This window comes from Taudactylus pleione, unplaced genomic scaffold (assembly GCF_031769625.1).
Source record: "Taudactylus pleione unplaced genomic scaffold, aTauple2 ptg003137l, whole genome shotgun sequence".
NCBI lineage: Eukaryota > Metazoa > Chordata > Amphibia > Anura > Myobatrachidae > Taudactylus > Taudactylus pleione.
In genome coordinates, this window is record NW_028287496.1 from 3,037,977 (window position 1) to 3,053,549 (window position 15,573).

At 42.1% G+C, this 15,573-nt stretch overlaps 1 protein-coding gene across 3 annotated transcripts in view; it reads left to right on the forward strand.

The window, feature by feature from the left end:
• The window catches only part of LOC148430836 (pancreatic lipase-related protein 2-like), a 167,456-nt gene that overhangs the window by 24,644 nt on the left and 127,239 nt on the right, over nucleotides 1-15,573 (forward strand). For 2 of the 3 annotated variants that reach the window (XM_088466439.1, XM_088466441.1), the window contains one exon: nucleotides 12,185-12,241. The gene's annotated coding sequence lies outside the window, so the exon portion shown is untranslated. Of the gene's footprint in view, nucleotides 1-1,944; nucleotides 1,993-12,184; nucleotides 12,242-15,573 lie in introns of all 3 variants that reach the window. The other variant, XM_088466440.1, reaches the window with a different exon arrangement.

Genomic DNA, 15,573 nt, shown 5'->3' on the forward strand with positions numbered 1-15,573 from the left:
GATTGTAATCAACTGCTACTATAAACAACTATTTTTTTCTCAACAAATTACTAATCGAACAGATGCATATATGAGAAATATTTTCTGATGTTTCAAAAAGATACTATGACTATGCATGAATCACCTTGCTATAAAAGTGACTAAACACTGTTTAAACTATGATTCGGTATCTCTGTGCACCTTTATTTCATTTTATACATTGTTACAGTCTTGTGATATAAACTACTATTCTTGAGCAATTGTATCTCAAATATTAAATTTTGGTAAGAACATACATATTATTGTGTAATTCTGTTCTCCTGACCTACTTATGAGATTTTTGTCTATTTATTGTTTTCTGTTCAGGCACTTTCAATTCTATACCCTCCCTGTGATTTCCATACCAGCCTATTTTTCCTCATTATTTTGTCCTATACCTGAAGGCAAGACAAATAACAGCAGACATTAGGGCTTATGAAGGGAATCACAGCTGACTGTTACAAGGGATAAGTGCTCTGTCAGATCTCTCACTTTTTCTCCTCTGCATTCAGCAAGAGAATAAGCAGCAGAGTCTGTCAGCAATCTGTCATTTCCTGATTTTTTGCTTTTCTCTCCTCATCAGTGATACATACTGCTGTAGCATTACCATCCAGACATTATTTTTGTCCTATACCTATAGGCAAGACATATAATAGCAGAGATTAGGGCTTATGAAGGGAATCACAGATGACTGTTGTTTCAAGGGATAAGTGCTCTGTCAGATCTCTCACTTTTTCTCCTCTGCATTCAGTAAGAGAATAAGCAGCAGAGTCTGGAAGTAATCTGTCATTTCCTGACTATTTGCTTCTTTCTCCTTATCAGTGATACATACTGGTGTAATACTACAATTCAGACACGTTTGACCTTTAAGTGTATATAGGTTGTCTGATTCTGCTATCTACTCCTGGCATTTTTTATTACATGTTCAATGTTGTATTGTGTGTTATTAATGTTTTTATATTTTGCCTGTTATAGTCTGTGGTGGTATTTACAGACACTTTGAATATATTGATATTCATTCACGTTCTATGACATAGCATCCCATGTCATTGACATATTGTCTGTTGGTTTAGTCTTGTTAGTCCTTTTTATAAATATTGTACACATTAACAGTTATGTTTTAGATCATTGATACCTCATCTTCTGCATAATCGTGAGTGCACCTACTGTACATAGAGTTCTTTTAGTTTGGTTCCCTCACAACCAAACATCCTTTTTCCTAGATTATTCTTAACTCTAAGTAGCACCACCACTCATCTAGCTTACTGTAGCCATATTGATTTAATAAGTTAGTCCTAATATTATATTATAGAATAATCTCATTATCAACTTGGTCAGTGCTGTGATTTTTCCACATTTCCCTTTTCCCCATTTTTATATATCTGTCTATCTATCTATCTATCTATCTATCATCTATGTATCTCATTATCTATCTATCTATCTAATATCTGTCTATCTAGCTCATATCAATCTATCTATATATATATATATATATATATATATATATATATTTCTATCTATCTCATATCTATCTAATTATCTATCTAATATCTATCTATCTGTCTCTATATATCTATCTATCTCATATCTATCATTCTATCTCACACAGACACACACAGTCAAGAAATGGGTAGGTACTGTACATACATGGGTAGGTACTGTACATACATGGGTAGGTACTGTACATACATGGGTAGGTACTGTACATACATGGGTAGGTACTGTACATACATGGGTAGGTACTGTACATACATGGGTTGGTAGGGCCCCCGGCTGGTGTCTGACTTTAAGAGCTGCTGGCCACGTTGTACATACACACAGCTACTGGTGAGTCATTGTTGGGTTGATGTGTGCATATAATTTGGATATTATACATTCTGTACTGTTCTTCTGCCAATTCCTGAGGGGGTTTAATCTTTTCTTAAGTGTTGGGAGCAGCGGGTGGAAGTCACATCGCTCAGAGCCATCAGACAGGTGAGCAGCTGTCTCTGGTCACAGAGTTCAGCAGAATAACTTCTTGTTTTACTGGTTGTGTTTTATGTTCTTGTTACAATATAATTCTTACTGTGCTGTCCTCCTGTAAGTAATAGTAATTACACACAAAGTAATAGGGAATGGCTGGTTTGTGTTCTGTACATACAGTATGTGTTATATGTTCTTGTTACAGTATAATTCTTACTGTGCTGTCCTCCTGTAAGAAATAGTAATCGCACACAAAGTAATAGGGAATGGCTGGTTTGTGTTCTGTACATACAGTATCTGTTATATGTTCTTGTTACAGTATAATTCTTACTGTGTTATCCTCCTGTAAGTAATAGTAATCGCACACAAAGTAATAGAGAATGGCTGGTTTGTGTTCTGTACATACAGTATCTGTTATATGTTCTTGTTACAGTATAATTCTTACTGTGTTATCCTCCTGTAAGTAATAGTAATCGCACACAAAGTAATAGGGAATGGCTGGTTTGTGTTCTGTACATACAGTATGTGTTATATGTTCTTGTTAAGCTGGCCACATACTAGACCAACTTACATCCAACCAGTCAACTAGTTGATTGGTTGGAATGAAAATCTGGTAACATTTAGGAATAACTGATCAGCAATTTGCTCCTAAATGCCAGAAAACAGATGAAAATGGCGTCAGACAAATTTGTTAAATGTTTGAACTAAACTATTTGTTCAAACAGTTTTGGTCCATTTTCCAGCGTTTGGGAGCAAATTGCTGATTGGTTGGAATGAAAATCTGGTAAGGAATACAATCAACTAGTTGGCTGGTTGGACAGAATCTTTAGATGTGTGGCCAGCTTTACAGTATAATTCTTACTGTGCTGTCCTCCTGTAAGTAATAGTAATCACACATAAAGTAATAGGGAATAGCTGGTTTGTATTCTGTACATACAGTATGTGTTTTATGTTCTTGTTACAGTATAATTCTTACTGGGCTGTCCTCCTGTAAGTAATAGTCAGAGCCGGATTAAGGGGGGGGGGCGTGACAGGGGCGGTTGTCCCTGGGCCCCCACACACAGAGGGGCCCCTACTAGCAGCGGTGCACTGTCTGCGCCCACCACTAGTGTCCCCTCCGCTAATGTATTGTAGACAGCGCAGTGAGTGCGGCCACACTACACAGTGACATACACACAGCCGCCGGCGGCAGCTGTGTGTATGTTACAGCAGCCGATGAGTCACAGACTCTCATTGGCTACTTCGTCAGCTGAGGGAGCCGGCTGGAGCTCACTCATGACCTCCGCCTTCCGGCTCCCCCCCACAGCTGGTGATGATGGGAGAGACGTCATGACACTGACGTCTCTCCCATCTGTGCAACAGAAGAGCCGGGACTCACGTCAGGAGCGGGGATTCAGGTAAGTTTTTTTTTTTTTTTTTTGTGTGTGTGCGTGTGGGGCAGCACTGTCACTGCATAGGGGAACACTACAGGCGTCCCTGTTTAGGGAGGCCACTTCATGGGGGCACTGCATAGGGGGTGTGTGCTACTAGGGGCAATGCATAGGGGGGCTACTACTTGGGGCACTGTATACCAGGGGGACTGCTACTGGGGGCAGAGCATGTGGGACTACTAGTGGGGGCACTGTAAAGGGGGGGGACTACTACTGGGGGCAGAGCATGGGGGGCTACTACTGGGGGCACTGTATTGGGGGTGAATACTACTGGGGGCATTATATAAAGGACACTGCATAGGGGAGATTACTACTGGGGGCAATGTATAGGGGTGGACTACTACTGGGGGCAATGCATAGGGGGGAACTACTACTGAGGGCAATGCATAGGGAGGACTACTACTGAGGTCAATGCATAGGGGGTACAACTACTGGGGGCACTGTATAGGGGGGACCACTACTGTGGGCATTATATAAGGCGCACTGCATAGGGAAGACCAATACTGGGGACACTGCATAAGGGGCGCTACTACAGGGGGCACTGCATAGGGAGGACTACCACAGGGGGCACTGCATAGGGAGGACTACTACAGGGGGCACTGCAATAAGGAGCACTGCATAGGGGGGACCATTACTGGGGACATTGCATAAGGGGCACTTCTACAGTGGGCATTGCAAGAGGGGCATTAAGGTGAATCGAAAGAAGAAAATATCCTAGGGTGATGAGAAACGGTGGTATATAGGGTCCCCCACAAGTTTGTTGCCCAGGGGCCCCCACAGACCTTAATCTGGCCCTGGAAATAGTAATCACACATAAAGTAATAGGGAATGGCTGGTTTGCGTTCTGTACATGCAGTATGTGTTTTATATCCTTGTTACAGTATAATTCTTCTTACTGTGCTGTTCTTACTGTGCTTTCCTCCTGTAAGTAATAGTAATCACACATAAACTGCTCTATTTACTACAATCCGCATATTGAATGCAGATTGTAGTGTGATATTACCGACTGAATTTGCGTTGCGATTTCTGCCAATATCACAGGGATTTACTATAAATTCCTTATAGGGACAGAGCTTGCGATAAAGCTCTGTCCCTGCGAATCTCCTCTGCACACTTGTCACGGTATTTTTTGCGAAAATACCATGATAAGTGCCGATGCATGCGCCGACTGGATGTCGATAAGACCTGCCCCTGTCTAAGCCCCTCCCCCCATGATTGAGACACCCCCCCCCGCAACCCCCCTCCTTTAATCACACTTACCTTTGGTGACCGATGCTCCTGTGATGTCCTCCGTTGTTCCGGTCAGCTGATATCCCATCCTGCACTTGGACCCGGTCAGGTGACAACCGGGCCCCAGCGCAAGATGGCAGATCAACTGACCGGTCCCTGGACTCAGATAAGTTTACTATTTTTAAAGAATTCTTTTTAGCAGAGAGCAGCATGCGGTCTGTTTAGACCTCACAGCTGATCACTGGGGTCGGCTCCAGGCTCTGCTCTCCCTGTTAGAGTGGAGCAGGAGTCCGATAACCAGGGGATACCCTGGATAACGCCATCTCCAGGTGGCGTTATTATCACAGGGCTTTCCACGGTATTTTTTCACATTTTATGTTTAGTAACTTTGGCCAAATCACATTTCCCATTACAATTATGGGTAATGCGATCTGCTTACTAAAAATAAGTGATAATTAGGGCTTGTAATAGAATTTTACGAATTCTACTCCAATTGCCCTGTAGTAAATTAAGGTGATACTAAAATAATAAACAATTATAATCTCACAAAGTAATAGGGAATGGCTGGTTTGCGTTCTGTATATACAGTATGTGTTATATGTTCTTGTTACAGTATAATTCTTACTGTGTTATCCTCCTGTAAGTAATAGTAATTACACACAAAGTAATAGGGAATAGCTGGTTTGTGTTCTGTACATACAGTATGTGTTTTATGTTCTTGTTACAGTATAATTCTTACTGTGTTATCCTCCTGTAAGTAATAGTAATCGCACACAAAGTAATAGGGAATGGCTGGTTTGTGATCTGTACATACAGTATGTGTTTGGATAATGACACCTAGAAGATGTTTCTACAAATGAGACAATGATTGGGAAGTAAACTCCTAATAACTTATAAACCGTATCTCTGGGTTCTGTAATCATAGCGTATAATGTGACCCTCCAACCACATCTGTCCTTTCCTCGGCTTCTCTCCTGGGCTAGTGACTGAGGGGAGACACCCAAAATATGCAGAGATGCCAGTAATGTCCCTGTAATCCAGTATTGTACTGATTATAAGGTCTATATACTGTATACACCGAGAACTTAAACAAGGACCATATGAAGACTGCTCATCTCTCCCCTTATGTCATTCTGTGTAATCAAACACCTGGAAATCTATTTACTATGCAGCGCTTTTCACTGTCACTGGCAGTTTTCAAACACTGGATTTAAAGAGACAATAGTATTAAATACATAATCAGACATGTTCTTCATTTAAAAATGATTGGCCCTTTCAATCCAGTTGCCAAAATTTGCAAAGGACCACAAAGTAAATTTACCCCAAGGTCCTGAATCTAGAAGTGCGAGATGGAGCATTAATGAGACATTTATATCATTCTTTGATTAGTCTTGTAAACCCTGAAAATGCCACCGATTGTACAGTGTGATTAAACAACCACCTCGCGCCTCCTATAACTCTATGGGGTAAATTTACTAAGATTCGAGCTTGGTCGAGTTTTTTAGTTTTTAAACTCACTTATCTTCACCAAAACTCGGGTGAGTTTTCCTTTATCAATCTCGCAAATTTACTAAGAAGTGAGTTTAGCTGAAAGTGAGTTTTTTCCCCAAAATTGCGAGTTTAGAGGAGATTACTTACTCGTGATTGCAGTGTTTTCCCTCTGCAAAACTCACCCGAGCCAGCAGCCTCCACATATCAATGAAATATGTGAAGGTTGCTTGTGTATTGAACTTGTAAAAAAAATGTTAAATGAAAAATGACATAGGGCCCCCCCCCCCCCCAAAAAAAAAAAAGCCTAACCAACCCCAGACATGTCAGCCAATCCTTGTCCCTAAAATTATGGGGAACAGAATGAGTAAGGTTCCACTGCAATTTAGGAACCAGCACCAAGCTGCAGGGCCAGTTCTGGTTTTAAATATAGGGGTAAAACATTGCGTAGGGTACCCCTATATTTAAAACCAGCACCGGACCAAACCGACCAGGGTGTAATGCCACAGCCTGGAGACACTTTCACCGGGGCTAAAGCATTACAACCCCAAGCTGGTCAGACCAAGCCGGGGATCTCAGGGGAGGTGGGCCCCCCCCCCCCTCTCCCAAAACCCCAGGCTTGTTCTGAAACCCGGGGCTCTTCCCCGCACCCCTGGAGCATTGGATATGGTGTTAATAAATGGTTAAATAGTAATAAACTATTGTATTTTACAGTGGCACTACAGGTGCCAGCATGCCTGCCCTTTGGCACTTGTGGAACTACAAGTGCCAGCAGACGGGCGGTACCCATACCACCACTGTAAAATAAATAGTTAAATAATGACAGGACACACACTGTGACAAGTAAGTTTATTACATACACCTACCCACTCACACATACTTACCTGCTGCCAGATGATCTGTCCACTTGTCTGAGTAGAATCCCATCTGGAGTTCCTGCAATAAAGTTCCTATACCTCCTCCATCGCGCTGGTCTCCATAGCATCCCTTAGACCGTACAAAGGGCTCATTCACACTGATCTGCAGAAATAAGTTCGTGAAAGGGCAATAAATTTAAGGCAATGATGTCATCATCACCTCTACATTCTAATGTGTTAAGACGGCATTTCCGGAAAATATTGTATAATTTATCTAAAAACGGACTTCGAGGGGCTTGCAGGCTGGGTCCATATTTGCAGAATAGATTTTTTTTGCCACCGCAGAAATTGCTAGAAGTATTTTTCGGCTTCCTGATGTATAACCCCTTTCCTCGGAAATTATGCCAAATATGGCCCATTCTGCATTGACAGTAAAATCCTTTTCCACATATAACTTTATAAATCTTTCTACTCTTCTCCAAAACCTCCTGATGCTCACACATTCCCAGAGACAATGGACCTATTTCAGACCCACTCGCAAGCGGGTCAATGTTTAGGCCATGCGCACGCACAGCGGCTGCACTGCGCGTGCGCAAGCCCCGGAACGAGAGAGAAATTGTAGGCGGGGCGGGGGGTGGCTACACAAACAGAGGCGTTCCCGACGGAACGCCTGCCATTTTGTAGGCAGCCGCACTGACATCAGCAGTGATGTCAGTGGGGAGCTTCCTGCTCGATCAGAGCAGGAAGCTCCCTGGGGCTTGCGGTTGCCGAGACCCAACCTTAGGGTCTCGTCTCAAGCCCTGATGGTCACGATGGTCTTGACCATCGCGACCATCAACCTGGTCAGTCGCTAAAGCTGTAGGTGGTAACCCACAGGTTAGCTAGGGACCAGGAGGCCGCACTTCAAAAGAGAAGCGGCCGACCACATTCAGAATGAGCGCTCCCATTAGTGCCTCTGAATGAGGGCCAATGTGCTAAGTCAGCTCCCAACCTGCATTTTATACAGCTGCATGAATTTGATATTCCCATCTCCCTACGTCTCAGTGGGGTTAAATATGCTCTATGGTAGATTTTAAGGAACATCTCCGAATATGTCGGTATCTGTAATAGTTTGGACACCTTATTAAGTGCATTATATAAGACTTCTACCGACATAGCTGGAAACCTCTCCTTCCATCTGCCAATACCTGTTGGTCTCTACTATGTCTCTTACAAATGAGTAATACCATGTTATGGCCTTTCGTTCTGGACCCTTCTGTAGTAGGAGTTTATCCAACCTATTATTCCAATCTCCCTCTCCCAACGTTTGGATTACACTCCATGCGTAATGTTGTGCTTGTGTAAATGGGAGGTTCTGAGCGATAATTCCTTGGAATTCATCTCTTATATGCCTGTAAGTTTTTATTTTTTTGTTTTATTTTTTTTTTTTCATTCTGCGTGTCTATCAATTGTCCCACCCTCACCAAACCCTCCCTTTTCCACATATTAAAAGGATATAACGCTTTCCCCTCTTGGAAATTTAAATTCCCTATGAGTGGCAAATGTATAGATATATTAGATTGAAGATACAATCTATTGCGTAACACCTGCCTTGCTTTCCTAGCAGACAGTAATAATGGATTATTACGTGCTTTCGGATCTATCTCATCCTCTTTAACATGTAGAAACGCTACCAGTCCCATATGTGGGGTAAGTAAAGCTTCCAATGAAGTATGAGCATATCTATCTTTATCCAGGAGACAATCTTTGATATAACGTAATTGTGCTGAGAAACTATACCACTCTAAGGCCCTCATTCAGAGCCGGATGCTCTGACAGAGCGCTCTCTCTGAATCGGGGCCGTCCTTCTTGATTTTTAGAGCAGCCTCCTGGCCAATCGTATAGCTGTGGGTGACCACCCACAGCTATAGCGAGCAGCCAGGAAGATGGTCGCGATGGTCAAGACCATCATGACCATCGGGTTTGCGATGAGACCCTAGTCATAGGGTCTCATTGCCTCAAGCCCTGGAGCACTTTCGGCTCAAACAGAGCCGAAAGCACTCCCACTGGCATCACTTGTGATGTCAGTGGGGCCGGCTCCAGACGATAGGCATTCCCATGGGAGTGCCTCAATCTGGGCAGCCACGCCCCCGGCATGCCCACCAAAGGGGGCCTGCTGTCACTGAACATCGACAGCACGCCCCCTTTGGTAGGAGACCCGGAGCAACGATTTGCCCATCGCACTGGGCCATCATCGACCCGCTTACGAGCGATTAGCGCTCGCGAGCGGGTCTGAATGACCCCCCTAAGTTTGGTAAGTGCTTTCCTCCTCTATTTACAGGTTGTTGTAGCTTGGATATACTAATCCTTGCTTTTTTCCCTTCCCAGATGAATCTTCCAAATAGACTATTTATCTTGTCCATGTCACTTTTTAATAACACCGGTAATGACTGTATTGGATACAATAGACGAGGGAAAGAAACCATTTTGATAAGATTGATACACCCCAACAGGGAAAGAGGGAGATTTTTCCATCCTCTCATTTCTTTGTCACATGCCATAATAGCTGGTTTTATATTTATATTATATAGGGAATTTAAATATTTCGGAAGTTTTACCCCTAAGTATGTGATAGAGTTCGAAGACCATCTTATCGGTAAGTCTCTCACCCATGCTGGTTTTCCACAGCCTAGTTTCAGACACACAGCTACTGATTTCTCTAAGTTTATTGTGAAACCAGATACCTTACCGAATTCCAGTAATTTCTGCATTAGTGGTTTCAGAGAATCTCTTGGATTAGTTATATACAGCAATAGGTCATCTGCAAAGCGGTCATTTTCACCTCCTTAAATTCAGTGGCAATGCCCCTCAAGGACTGACCAGTTCTGTAAGTATCTTAGCATAGGATCTAGTACTAGATTAAACAATAGGGGGGAGAGTGGACAACCCTGGCGTGATCCTCTACTCATAAATACCTTTTTACTCCTATTACCATTTATAAGCAGGGATGTATATGGTGATTCATACAAGAAGTGTATAAAATTTATGAATTGCTCCCCAAATTCTCTAATCTTCAACACTTCGTACAAGAATGACAATGCTCAAATGCCTTCTTTGCGTCTAGGCTCAATAAAATGCCGGGCTCGAAACCCCCCTTTTGTGCCTGTGCTATAGCCGCAATGCCTGTACTTATTCCTTTCGCCGCGTGTCTTCCCGAGACAAATCCCAACTGGTGGTCAGTCAATATCTCAGTACACATTGCTTGTAGTCTACTTGCCATAATTTTGGCCATGAGCTTACAATCTAAATTCAACAGTGATATTGGTCGATAGGATGCTTACAACTGAGGGTCTTTTCTAGTTATCAATATCAGTGTTGCAAGTGCTGCATTAAATGTTGGATATTTGGGATTATTTTTATGTATATACTGAAAAAGGTCCACTAAGGTGGGAGTCATTTCCTGCTGGAGTAACTTAAAATACTCTGATGATAGACCATCTGGTCCAGGAGTTTTAAAGAGGATAATTCACGCTGAATTTCCTCCTGAGTAATCTCTGTATTAAGCAGTTCTTTTTGTATCTGAGATAATTTCGGTAATATTGCTTTCTCTGTTTCCCGGATGGAGTGGGTAGAGGCAATCATCCAGAAGGAAAAAAGCTCCAGAAAGTTTTTTGAAATATGGGGGGGATATATTCAAACCCTATCTACACCTATACAGACCAGAATTAGGGAATGTTTTTCCTTAATTAGATGGAAGGAGAGAGAACGGAAGGACAATAGCTAATAGAGAAGAAGAGAGATTGAAACATCTCAGTGGCTGACCTAATAACAAGAAACCAGGGAAATCATGTACAAATTGTGACTATAGGGACATTTCTGGGGTCCTTATGTAGATTTTTTTGATAATGCTATATAATGTAACCCCTGTATATTAGATTACGTAATTTACTTCTTTCAATATGTCTATTGCAAAGCTCTAAGTATAAAGTATAGGATTCATCTTATGACAATAACAAGTCAATTGCTACGACTTAAACCGGACCTTGGGCTCCTTTATATACTTCTATTTACACAATAGTAAATTACTATAACAGATATTGCTTAAAAGAGAATTTTGTAATATTGCCTCTGTTTGATGGATTGTAACAGTCAATTGTGATCATTTCCTGATGATTGTGTTTTTGTTTTGTATTAATTGGGAAATATGAATAAAAATATGTTTAAAAAAAATACGGCATTTCCTATTATACCACATGGTGTAACCCATAACTAATGCATCAACAAAAGGGATGTGGTCATAGTGTCAGCATTTATAATGTCAACACCACAATCCCAACAGTTATTATGTTGACAGTGATAAAATGTCAACACGGAACATGTGGACACCTGCAGAATGTTGAGATATTTAAAATGCCGACATGTGAGATGCCGACATTCTGCATGGCAGTAGCGGGTTAGGCTACGGGAGGATTAGGATTAGCAATAATACCAGGAGCCGCGCAGGATCCAACTGAAATCATCAGGACACCGATGCTGGACCCAGAGGACATCGCTGGAGCCATCGGAACAGGTCAGTCACCTCTAGACCACCAGGGACATCTTGTTGACAGTTTAATCATGGCAACATTTCATCGTTGTCAACATGGTGAATGGCAACTTGGTCAATATCGACATGCTGTAGGTCAACATAACCATGTCGATATAATATACCACTTCCCATCAACCAGTGATACCTGTACAGAAGATGCAATAATAAGAGCATGTTCATATCTCCTCACTAAAAGGCATTTTCCAGCCCATGAGTGTGACTGAGCGCTGAGGCCTGTGTGGTCCTGGCAGTGACTTGTATTCTATCCATGTGACTGAGAAAAGCAGTATAAGCCCCATATTAGATATCACAGAGGAGGACAGGTGATGAGAGAGCACTTGGAGGCTTCAGGTCCCCAGTGATTGGACAACATGTCGGCAGGTCAGTGGTTACACAGGATAAATGCAGAGAGTAACATGTTACACAGAATACTGTATATGTGATATCCTGCCAGTAGGTGCATGTACAGCATGGTCACAGTATCTATTGTTGTTATATACGTGTATTTGCTGTATATAGCACCAGCTTCCGCCATCTGTGTATAATGTGCATACAATGTGGATTATATGTTAATGTCTGAATGTTCTGTACATAAGTATTACATGTGTTTATTTCTCCTCCTCCTCCCTCAGATTGTGACATCACCCCGGGATTTTCTCTGGAAGTCGCCACTGTAGCGCTAGACAAAGGTAAGCAGGAGAACGCAGTGACATCACAGCTGAGCATACGTTACTATTATGCTGCAGGCACTCCGGTGTTCTGTGGTTAGTCGGGTTCTGGCCACTTGATTAGCTTCATCCCAAATTACCACTATTGTTAAAGAGGATTTCCACCTACAGTGTGTTCTACTAGTTACCCCCCCCCCCCCCCCCCCCCCAACTGATAATACAATTACCAAACACTATTTTATTTTTTTATATTCTATAATGGGTGAAAAAAAGTTTGAATTGATCAGAGTCCCTGCAGCACCGAGACGTAAGGGACAGGTCCACTTTTGGAAAGGTCCTGCTTATCTCACCCACCACCCACAAACAGGAATTACTAGGGGGGGGGGGTTCTCATTACCTGACATACAGTGCTGTAATGAGGATAGTGATAAATACAATCCTAGTGTCCTCTATGGACTTAAAATGAAATGTATCTAATATTCCCTGTAGCTAAAGAGAGTCCCTATTCTCAGAGACTTTACATGCTGTCCACTGTGTACACCAGGCCCCTGACCCCACATCTGCTGTCTAACATCATGGTGTAAACAGATTCTGATTCTCCAGCTGTTTAGACAGCAAAATTGATTTTCTGCTTTTTGCCTTTTTTCCGGTTTCACTGGAATTAATGTGTTTTATAATTTACTACTTCTTGGGGTGGCACTCTTATAAGTCACATAGGGGCAGATGTATTAAGCTCTGGAAAGTAATAAATTGGAGAGTAAAAAACTACCAACCAATCAGCTCCTAACTGTCAATTTTCAAACTCAGCCTGTAACATGACAGTTAGGAGCTGAGTGGCCGGTAGTTTATAATAGAGATGTGTTCTGACCCCCGTGTTTTGGTTTAGGATCTGTATCTCCTTGTTTTTTGGCTTTGGATCTGGTTTTGGATCTTTTTCCTTGGTGTTTTGGTTTTTGATTTGGATTTTTTTCCAAAAATCATAAAAACAGCTAAAACCACATCATTTGGGCCTGTTTTTGTTCCTACAGTATTATTAACCTTAATAACAATGATTTTCAGACATTTCTAGGCATGTTTAACCACCTCACAGCTCCCAATATTGATTTCACTATTTATCACCAATACAGGCCAAAGGCTGCAGCGAGCTGGCTGGCTAAAGTAAGCGACAGAGCAGCGGCACAAATGCACGGCAGTTTTAAAAAATATCAGACATCTATGAAACATTGCCACACAGCAATGGCAGACAGGATGGCAGTTTAATAAACTATAATAATGTCAGTCGGCAATGCCCCAAATTGTGCCAAATGTAAAGGAAAGAGGTGCAAGATGAAATTGTCCCTCCCACACACTCTTATGTGGGATATTAAAAAGGACATGCACAGTTTAACAAACCAAGTACTTTAGCCACTAGGACTGACACTTTTGTGGCTGAACTCCTTGGTTTGTTTGGGCCCCACAAAACATTTTTTGGAAGGACTACCTTCAATTAGTGGTGAGAATTGCATGTGCTGGTCCAAACTGCTGGTAGCTGATACTGGAATGCTTGTTATTAAATTACAAATTAGAATTTTGCTAAACAAATTGCATGAACTTGCTGCAAATGACGTAACAGGGAGGAGATGCCTAGATGGTTAATGTCCCTTCCTCTGCTAACTTTGGCTTTACAAATAGAACAGATACCTTCACAACTGTTGTCAGAATTTAGATTAAAATAATTCCACACCCAAGACGTGTCTTTTCTGGCTTTCTTTTTATCATGAGCAAGAACTGCTGCCACTGGTGGCTGATTTAAACAAACCACATCCTTATCATCAACATCCACATTAGCATCAGATAGGACACAAATTTCCCCCTCATCCTCCTTTTGCACTTCCTTCACACTATCATCCTCATTTTTTATTAGTCACCATCTAATACTAGCACAGCCGTCATGGCGTCACTGATCTGCTGTGAAACTGGGTGACAGCTGTTATACATACTTCCTCTATCAAAGGACTGTTTAATAGTCAATTGTTTTTAAAATTACTACTAGTCGTACTCTTCTTGGTCCCTTTCTGGGATGAAGATCCACCCCCAGCAGCAGCAAAATGTGTAGCACTCAAGGACCCTTTTGAGGAATCACGGGTAGGAGAGGAGTTAGTCATGTTTATGAAATTGGATGCAGGACTAATTCCGATAACGAATGACAATGTTGATGATGATGCAGGTGTTGGTGGTGGAGAAGCAAGCGCTTGGATCCAGATAAAAGGGAGCAGCTAGGTGACACTGAACTGATTGTTGTTCAGTTTTTTGTCCCCAAAGTTTTAGAATTTAATGAATGCGCTGCAAGTGACTTAACAGGGAGGAGGTTCCTAGATGGTTAAGGTCCTTAATTCTACTCACTGGCAATGGTTACAAATAGCTTGGCAAGGTTGTTTGGATTTGGGTGGAAATAATTCCACACAATGGAAGTGGATTTTTTGGTCCTTTGCTCAGGCATGGCAACAATGGGATTTTTCCCACCATGGGCAACAACTGTTGCATGATTTACAGTTTTTGCACAAACATCCTCGCCATCAACATCCTCCTCATCATCAACATCTTCATAATCCTTGTTGTTATTAAAAACTACATAAATATCCTCCTCATCATCCTCGTGCAACTCCACAGAAGCATCCTCTATTTTCACATCAGCATGTTGACTTGTGCTTCTCATCCCCACATTTGCAGAGGGCACACAAATGGTGGAAGGAGGATCCTCTTCAAGTACAGTATTAGAAAGGTCAGGCTCACACATGGCAACCGCGGACACACTTGGACTCTCCTCTGGGATTTGTGATTTTTCGGAGCACACAGTTGGTTCCGGTGTCTTACTCGTCTTAACAATTTAAATTTTTTTGTACCTCTCCTAGAAGCAGAGGGGCTTAAATCATCATTAGAGCCACCAGTCATAAATAATAAAGGCCAAGGATGTATCCTTTCCTTTCCACTTTGTGTAGTGAATCGCAGATTGCCAATTTTTTATTTCTCTAAAGCTGACTTGGCTTTAGATGTTATTTTCTTTAACAGGGTAAAAGTTGATTTTTTTTTTTAAGCCTGACTTTTTGGCCCGAATTAAGCCCTGGTACATCGGCCTTCATAGATGACGTTGGCGGCCTTGCATCATCATCATGACTGCTGGCAGCAGCTACAAAACTGGTATGTGGATCCTGCTCTCCTGTCATGTGACTGTCCTCCATACTCACTGCGGTCTCACAGCAGTATCACCAAGCAATTACAGCACAGCTAATGCACACAACCAACCACACACAAAACATTGTTTTTATTTTCACACTGGTGGTGAAGAAGAGCACCCCTGATGACAGAGCACCCCC